This window comes from Piliocolobus tephrosceles, chromosome 11 (assembly GCF_002776525.5).
Source record: "Piliocolobus tephrosceles isolate RC106 chromosome 11, ASM277652v3, whole genome shotgun sequence".
Classification (NCBI taxonomy): Eukaryota; Metazoa; Chordata; class Mammalia; order Primates; family Cercopithecidae; genus Piliocolobus; species Piliocolobus tephrosceles.
In genome coordinates, this window is record NC_045444.1 from 124,949,777 (window position 1) to 124,959,186 (window position 9,410).

The 9,410-nt window shown below is 42.5% G+C and overlaps 1 pseudogene; it reads left to right on the forward strand.

Moving 5' to 3' along the window:
* The first annotated feature begins 6,581 nt into the window (after positions 1-6,581).
* On the forward strand, positions 6,582-6,714 carry LOC111553795 (annotated as a pseudogene).
* Positions 6,715-9,410: the final 2,696 nt, after the last annotated feature.

A 9,410-nucleotide genomic window follows, 5' to 3' on the forward strand; every position in this document is an offset into this window, starting at 1 on the left:
TCCCGGTTTCCTCTCATCCTCCTGCAACCTTTCCCTTCTGTGCCCTTCCCTCTGACAGTAACTCCCACTGCGCGCTGCTGCTCTGGAAAAGGGCTTCATTTGCCTCAACCTGGGTGGGCATCACAAGGACGCAGGGCTGTGCAATCCACGCTGGCAGGCGACAGAACACTTGGGTGGCTTCTGAAGTCAATTCTGTTGAATTAGTGTTGCCTACGTTAAGCACGCAGGCGCACACACACCCACATTCTTCCTGACATTCTCACATTTTGAGCAAATCCAATGTAAATGAGACGGGAAGGTAACTGGGAGAATCTCTGTCCACAAGAACTACTTTTAAGGCCAGATTTCATTTTCAATGACGACTATGTCTTTACTTGATTGGAAGGTTCAGATACGTTAGAATTTTAGGTGGGGAAAGTGACGGAATCATGTTATGTCTTGATTGTGTGGTGGTTACACGACAGTATACATCTATCAAGACTGAAAAGGATAAATTTTACTGAATGGAAATTACACCCTAATAAAAGATGGAAAAACAATAGGTTGCAAAATAAAGAATTCAATAGATTAAACAGGTGTTTGAACTACATGACACCAACAGCCCATTGGCTAATTTTTTGTCATTTAATTATCTGATTCAAAGGGTTGTTTGGTCAAGAACCAATATCCAATTTTAAATTTGGCCAGGTTAGGGGAGGACACTCCGTCTTTTTGTCTTTCCAGCTCTCTTCCTTTCTAAGAAGCACTCTCTCTCCTTCTGGAGAACTCATCCTCCCCCGTAACTTGATAAAGCTCAGAAAACTAAGTTTATCCCTGATTTTGAAGTGTGTTCAGATGGGCTTTTCTATCCCCTATTCTGGATACAGCAAGAATGAAGGCTTGGGTCCACAGGAGGAAGATGGGGTGGGCAGGGTCAGATGAGTAGCCGCAGAGGGAGTCTGTCCAGCGGGAGCTCACGGAGGCCACCTGGGTCAGTCTGAGGTTAAAAAATGCATGGACAAGAAGGGCAAGGACTGTGTTGCCCCATTTTCCAGCAGATTCCAGTGGTGAGGTTGCCTCATTGCCGGCTTGTTCTTTCTGGAGCTAGGGTTGTTCTCATGGTCCATCTGGACAGTGAAGGAGGCCAGGGGTGTAATGAAGAGGGGACGCTGGATCAGCGAAGAACCTGAAGCAACCATGGTGTCAAAGAAGGTGGTCTGAGAAACACAAATGGTGGTCAGAGTGTGCTTCCCTCGGAAGAGAGCAGGTGTGATGCAGGAAGAGGATGGAGTCCTTCTATCTCACCGGCTACCCATCTGTTTACTCCTAGCTCTGGGTCAGCACCCACCAAGGGAATGTGGAGCCTCGGGAAGGGAGGGCTGGGGAGGACCTTGGCATGGCAGCTGTTGGCTGCAGTGAGAAGAGACCACAGTGAAGCCACACGTTCTGCAGTCTGCCCTGGGGACAGTAAAGGCCGAGCTCACAATGCTGAAAGTTGAAATTGTGGTGAAAATAATCAAGCTTTTAAAACATCATCTCAAAATGCAGATACAAAGAATAAAAAATAAGAAAATGGATGGGAGAGATAATGATAGAGAAGACAGAATAAAGATCCAACCTATGAAAAATAATAATTTTTAAAAAAAGAAAAATCAAAAAGCAAATCAAAGTTATATTAGAAGAAAACTTTCCTGAGTGATGTGAAAATATCATTAAGCCCTCTGTGTTCCAGGGTTTCCCATCTGCAGATTCAATCAACTGAGGATCAAAAACACTGAGAAAAACAATTAAATATAATAATATGAAAATTCAAAATAATACAAATAGGCCGGGCACGGTGGCTCATGTCTGTAATTCCAGCACTTTGGGAGGCCAAGGTGGGCAGATCACGAGGTCAGGAGATCAAGACTATCATGACTAACACAGTGAAACCCCGTCTGTACTAAAAATACAAAAAATTAGCTGGGCGAGGTGGCGGACGCCTGTAGTCCCAGCTACTCAGGAGGCTGAGGCAGGAGAATGGCATGAAACCAGGAGGTGGAGCTTGCAGTGAGCTGAGATTGGGCCACTGCACTCCAGCCTGGGGGACAGGGCGAGACTCCGTTTCAAATAATAATAATAATAATAATAATAATAATAATAATAATACAAATAAAATCAATACAATATAACAACTATTTATAGGGCATTTACACTGTATAAGGAATTATAAATAATCTAGAGGTGATTTAAAGCAAACATGAGGATGTGTGTGGGTTATGTGCAAATACCATGCCATTTTATATCAGGGACTTGAGCATCCTCAAATTTGGTCTGTTTGGGGGTCCTGGAACAAGTCTCCCTTGGATACTGAGGGATGTCTGTCCCGGAGTATCCAAGTCAATAGGATTCTTCAACATTACCCAAGTAGTTCACATTCTAGCGAACATCTGGAAGGACAAGAGGAGGAAGGGAGGGATGGAAGGAAGGAAAAGAGGAGATAACAGAAAAGTGAACAGGAAACAAAATTTATTACACCATGTTTTTAGATAAGACTAAACATTACAAACATACAAATTCCTTAAATCAAATTAAAATTCCTACAGGATTTTAACTTCACTAAATAAGGAAGGAAGGATAAGAGAAGATAAAGAGGAGTGGACAGGAAACACAATTTCTTACAGCATGTTTCTAAATAAGAAGACTAATTATTACAAACATATAAATTCCTTAATCAAATTGAAATTCCTTTAGGATTTCTCTAACTTCACAAAAATACGTGCATTTGGAAGTCATGTGAAAATAGCTTCAACAAATAAGGAAAGGAAAAGAAAGACAAGAAAGGAACAAACGGGAAGTGAAGAGAAGGCGGAGATGGAGGAGGCTTCTCCCAACTGGATGTTACAACACTTTAGAAGCCACAAAAGTTAAGCAGATTTATAGTCATTACAAAGGATCCAACAGTCATGAGATTTGTTCAGATCTTCTTCAAACACTTAAAACTGCTAATCTAAATTTATTTATTTTGAGATGATCTTGCTCTGTCACCCAGGAGTGGAGTGGTGCCATTATAACATAATAGCCTCCAATTCTGGGCCAAAGTGATTCTCTCAGCTTAGCATCCTGAGTAGCTGGGGCTACAGGTGCATGTCACCACACCCAGATAATTAATTTTTTTTTGTAGAGATGGAGTCTTGCTATGTTGTCCAGGCTTGTTTCAAACTCCTGGTTTCAAAGGATCCTTCTGTCTTGGCCTCCCAAAGTGCTGGGATTACAGGTGTGAGCCACTGCACCTGGTCTTTAAATTTAAAAATTGAGCTAAGACAAAAAAAGCAAGAAAGGGAAACCAGTTCCCAGAAATCAGGAGGGAGCTCTCAGCTGGGGCAGTGAACAGAGTCCCAGTGGTGTGCTCCAAAGAGGGTGTGCAGGTGGGCTGGAGTTCTCACAGTAGGAGGGGTTCAAATGACCGTGAGCAGAAAGAATCCATAATTATCTTCTTGTTTGACTCTAGGAGATGAGAGTTTGGAAGTTTTCAAGTGTGAGCAGGGAGGGAGCAGAAAAGTCTGTGTTTTGGCCACAGGTCGTAGCCTGGAAGCAGAAATCCTTTAAAAGGCTGTAAAGTGAGAAGCAGCTCAGCCTTTGCTGTGTGCAGGTGTGAGACCCAAAGTCACACTTCTATGCTCAGGGTGTGGAGACAGCAAGCTGAAAACCACACTCACAGATGAGAAGTAGCTACAGCTGAGCCCAGTGTCAACTGAAATAGACCCACAGGGTCCACTGCCCTGGAGTGGGAATATTTGTGCCCCAGAAACTAAAGTTAATGGAATAATCTCAATGAAACTCTTAAGTAAAAATACTTTAAATATTCAAAGAGCTAAAGGAGGGGAAAGAGTTCATCCCTGCTGCTGTAACAACATTCCACTTACTGGGTAATGTATAAACAATGGGAATTTATTTCTCCCAGTTCCGGAGGCCGGGAAGTCCAAGACCAAGGTGCCAGCAAGCTTGGTGTCTGGTGAGGGCTGCTCTCTGCTTCCAAGACGGCGCCTTGTTGCTGCTGTGCCATGTGGAGAGGACAAACACCGTGGTCTCTCTCACTTGGCGAGGAGACGAAGGCTGTGTCCTCACATGCCAGCAGAGTGGAAGCGGAAGGCAGTTCTCTGAAGTCTCTTTTATAATGACATTAATTCCGTTCATGAGACTGGGGTCCTCTTGGCCTAATCGCCTCCCAAGGGCCCCACCTCTTCATAGCAACCCCTTGAGAGTCAAACTCCAATACCTGAATTTTGGGGGGGAACATACATTCAAACTACAAAAATCCTTAAAGCAAGAATAGGCAATTACGAAATAAGATTCAGCAAACGTGAAAAATAGTTAAGAAGGTTTTATAAGAGCGAACAAGAAACCTCCAAGAGTCGACGTGACGTCGCTGAAGAGGGAGGCGCAGTCATGCAGGGGGTGAAGACTGCATGGACGACCGCGGTCCGGGAAGAGGATAATGGAGCTGAAAACTCCTATCACCTGGTGATGTCGATGGCACCGCACATTCCTCACGTGTTTGTGGTATAAACAAACCTACTGCACACCAGTCGTCTAAAAGTCTAGCACATAGAATTATGTGCACCCCGTAATACCTGATAATGATAATAAATGACGACGTTACTGGTTTATGTAGTTGCTGTGCCATACTTTGGGTCATTATTTTAGATTACATTCCTTCCATTTGTTAAAGAATAGAAAAACAGTTACCTGTAAAACAGCCTCAGTGGGTCCTGCAGTACGTATCCAGAGGAAGACATTGTCATCATAGGAGGCGACAGCTCCATGCATGTTATTGCCCTGAAGACCTTCCAGTGGGACAGGAGATGGAGGTGGAAGACAGTGATATGGATGACCCCGACCCTGTGTAAGCCTAGCTTGTGTGGTAGCTTGATTTTCAGCACAAAAGTTTAAAAAGTGAAAAATTAAAGTAATGTTTAAAAAAAAAATGTTTTTAAGCAGAAAGAAGCTTATAGAATAAGAATATAAAGAAGGAAATTACTTTTGTAGAGATGTACAATGTGTTTGTGTTTTAAGCTAAGTGTTATTACAGAAGAGTCCAAAAGGTTAAAAAATAAGAGTTTATAAAGTTAAAAAGTTACAGCAAGTTCAGGTTAATTTATTATTGAAGAAAAATATTTTTATAAATGTAGATAAGCCTAAGTGTGCAGTGTCTGTAAAGACTCCAGCAGCGTACGAGAATGTCCTAGACCTTCACATTCACCACCCCTCACTCACAGACTCACCCAGAGCAACTCCCAGCCCTGCCAGCTCCACTCACAGTATGTGCCCTAGATAACCGATGTATCCTTTTTTATATTTTACACTGTGTTTTGTTTTGTTTTGTTTTAGATGGAGTCTTGCTCTATCACCCAGCCGGAGTGCAGTGGCATGATCTCGACTCACTGCAACCTCTGCCTCCCAGCTTCCAGCGATTCTCCTGCATCCTCAGCCTCCCAAATAGCTGTGACTACAGGCGCGTGCCACCACGCCTGGCTAATTTTTGTATTTTTAGTAGGGATGGGGTTTCACCATATTGGCCAGGCTGGTCTCGAACTCCTGACCTCATGATCCACCCTCCTTGGCCTCCCAAAGTGTTGGGATTACAGGCATGAGCCACTGGCCCTGGCCAACACTGTGTTTTTGCTATGCCTTTTCTATGTTTAGATACCAAATGCTTCCCATCGTGTTATACTTGCCTACAGTATTCAGTGCAGTCACATGCTGTCCAGGTTTGTAGCCTGGGGAAGAGGCTAAACCACATAGCCTAGGGGTATAGGAGGCCACACCATCCAGGTCTGTGTAGGTACACCCTCTGATGTTCACACAATGACAAAATCATCTGGCAATGCATTTCTCAGAACATATTCCCATCATTAAGTGATGCATGACTGCAGAAAACTGGGAGAAGAAACTTGAAAACTCGTCAGCCTGCAGCACAGCGAGATAAAGAAATGGAAACACATATGAGAAATTAAGAGACAGAGAGAACAAGATGAGGTGCTTAAATATGCACCTCAGAAGTTCTAGAAAGAGAACAGTGAGACTCTGGAATAGGCAATATTTATAAAGATAATGCCTGACATTTTTCCAGAATTGAAAGACATACATGGTGTGATTTTAAAATATCCTCAAGTCCTAGACAGGATAAATAGAAACCAATTCCTGTGAAGACAGAGCATAACAAACCGCAAAATACAAGGATAAGGAGAAAAAATTGAAAGCTACTTGGGATTAAAAAACACCAAAAACAACAGATACGGATGAAGGGTAAACAGTGAGATGGTGGTACACACCTCATCAGTAAGGCCGGTTGTCGGCATGCAGGGCAATTATATCCATAGTCTTCACATTGGTCTGATCCAAGGACAGGCAGACTTCACAGAGCAGGAGAGATAACCTGGAAAGAGAGAAAGGAAGTGAATATTCGACAAAAAAGGCATCACAAACCAGGATGACTTGGAGGATTAGACAGTAAGTGGTGCTCATATAATTGGTTGGCTATTTAGAAAAACACATTATCTACTGTATACAACCCCAAATATTAAGATTAAAGAGTTAAATTTAAAATAATCATAGTGCACAGCTTTGCACAGTGGTAGTATCGTAACCCATGAGGTTTATCCGAGGCGTGATTATTACTAATTAAAAACTTCCCCACAATAATAATAGTGTAAAATGTGGGATGAGTAAATGAGAAATGTGCCTAACATTACTGATGGTCAGAGAAACGCAGATCAAAGCAGCGCTCTCCTAAGCAGAGGTTTTTAAAAATGTGAATGCCCAGTGCTGGGAGTCAGGTGGGGAGGGGCCGGGTAGCCTCCCAGATCCTTGGCAAGAGTGAGGCTACAAAGTGCTAGAGTGCTTTTGGAAAGCAATTTGGAAATTTATGTGTTAAAAATGATCCAATGTCCATTACCTTTGACCCAGTAATGCCGTGATGAATCATCGACTTTGAGGGAATAATAAAGAACGGAGACAATGATTCATGCCTGAAGGTGTTCCTCACCACCTCATTTATAATCATGAAATCTAAGAAAAACTACAGTGTCCATCATCCGAGAGATGTCTTCAAATAAATAATGGAAAGCTAAGTGATGAAATATTATACTGTCAGTATAAACTGTTTGAGAGTTTTTAATAACAGGAGAAAATGAACATGGGATAATGTTAAGTAAAAAAAAAAAAAAAAAAAAAGCAGGTTATGTTACTGAATACAAAAAAATAACTGCAAGTCTCTTTTTCTCTTTTGAAATGAGCGTGACCCTGCCACAATATTGCAGCAGTTACCTTTGGTGGTGAATTGTGGAAGACTCCTGCTGTCCTCCTCTTTTCTACCATATGGATGACTGCTTTATGAGCACAGCACAGTCAGGAAGGCCTGTTTACGAAATTTGAAATAACTGCTGGAAAGAGCATCCTTTGACCTACAGTTTTCACAGTGCTTTCGAGAAAGGCAACACACGCTGCCCTGGGATCCTGTGCTGCAGGGTGCGGGAACGGTGTCTGGGGAGAGAGATGCCACATCTGAGCAAGGGATGTGGATGACAGGCTTTGTCCCAGGACCAGCCATTTGCTGAGAAGGTTCCAGAAAGTACATGCCCTCATCCCTTAGCTCTGTGTCCTTGAGCTGAAGCTGCCTGTCACCTTCTCTCCTTTCCACGGAGGACTCGGTCTCAGCTCAGGGGACTGTGACGATTGTACCAGTGCTGCCAAGAAGGAGGCCAATTAGTACAAAGTAAATTTTTCTCCCCCAGGGAAAATGGACAGAGGCCACCAGAGCACTTTTCTGATGGCAGAAAACATGAGTTTCCTGCATCCTAGGCCAACCAGCCACAACCAGAGATGAAAGAGACCAGAGAACGTCCCACAGCCTCCTGGGCCAGAGCCGACCAGGCAATTAGACCTCAGCATTTATTTATGGAGCTAATTTTGTGTGTATTGCTCCTATTTCCGTCTGTAGATAAAAAGCAGAGATAATCAGCTTGGCTCAGAACGTGGATACTCTGGGAGCCCCACCCGGGGACCACTTTAAAGCAGAAGGATCCCACAGGGAATGGTTCTGAATTGGGGCCGAGGCATTCCACTCCACCACAAACTACACAACCCCCCTCTTCCCGCTGTGTCTTCCTCCAGCCGATTTGTGGAGGGGATATTTATAGGATTTCCACCATTTATGGGAGGCATTTCTGAAAGGAAAAATCAGGCGGGGGCGTTTTCCTAGTAAAAGCTTATGGTCATCATCATTTGCTCTCATTAGTCCCAAATCCTCTTCGCTGCAGCGTCAAAGCCCTCCTCCATTCTTTGCTTCACCACATTTTTATTCACTAACTCCTTCCCTAAGTTCTGCTGTCTCAGAGACAATTTGTAATGAATAACAAAAACCGCACCTCCCGAGCTGTACCGGAGAGGTGGGGATCTCACTAGCACGCGTGTCTCCAGCAGATACGTGTGTCTTGGGGAGTGTTCTGAAGACTTTATCAAGCATATCCCTACACAGAACAGACAGGCTGCCAGGTCACATCTGGGGACAACTGGGAGCCTGGAAATGTATAGTATTTTTTCTCATGAAGTTTTCTCACCTGTCTTTGGAGCTGCCATGATTAACATTAGGACAAAAAAAAAAAAAAAAAAAACACATGGTAAAACCAGTGGAATACCAGCTGATAAAACAAGTACAGTAACTAAAAAGAAAGTAATTTTGAGCTGATTGAAGAGAGAATAGTTTATTCTCCCTCCCGGAAATAACTGCTGCCTCTTCAAACCTGACATTAAAATACCAGAGAAAAACAGATTACCTACTATGTTTTGAAATTTAAAGTTAACTTTATTATTTTAAGAATTTTAGAACAGTGTTTTTTCTTCTCATAACAATCAGATATCAGCTTCCTCTAAAAGTTTTTGAATGTCCCCTCACATTAGTTGTACTGCCTTTTTCAATTAAAAATACTTCGAGGAATGTGAAATGATTAGTCAATTCAAACATTCTCTATCAATCAGTGCTACGGTGAAGGCTTTAAATATTGACAAAAACATGCCCCATGTAGGACAAACCGATCATCTTTCAGGCATTGGATCAGGGCCAGTAACTTGAGAAATAAATGTGTTGATTCTTCCACAAATCTTAAAGTCTGATCTGTATTATCTTAGTTGCAATTATAAAAATAAAATAAAAGGGGCTTCAAATGTATAGTAGTCTTGCTATTTGAAACAGACGAGAAAAATATATAGTATTCTTGCTATTTGAAACGGAAATCTGAAAGAATGAAGAAGGACGGCACACAAGTAAAGATTTAATTTCAGTTTTCAGAGACAAATCAGTTATTCTAGGTGATTAAAAAAGACAATCAGGCCTTGTACTGGTGCATTTTCATCCCCAAGTCAAATAAACCACGTCTACAAGAAAGGTCTTC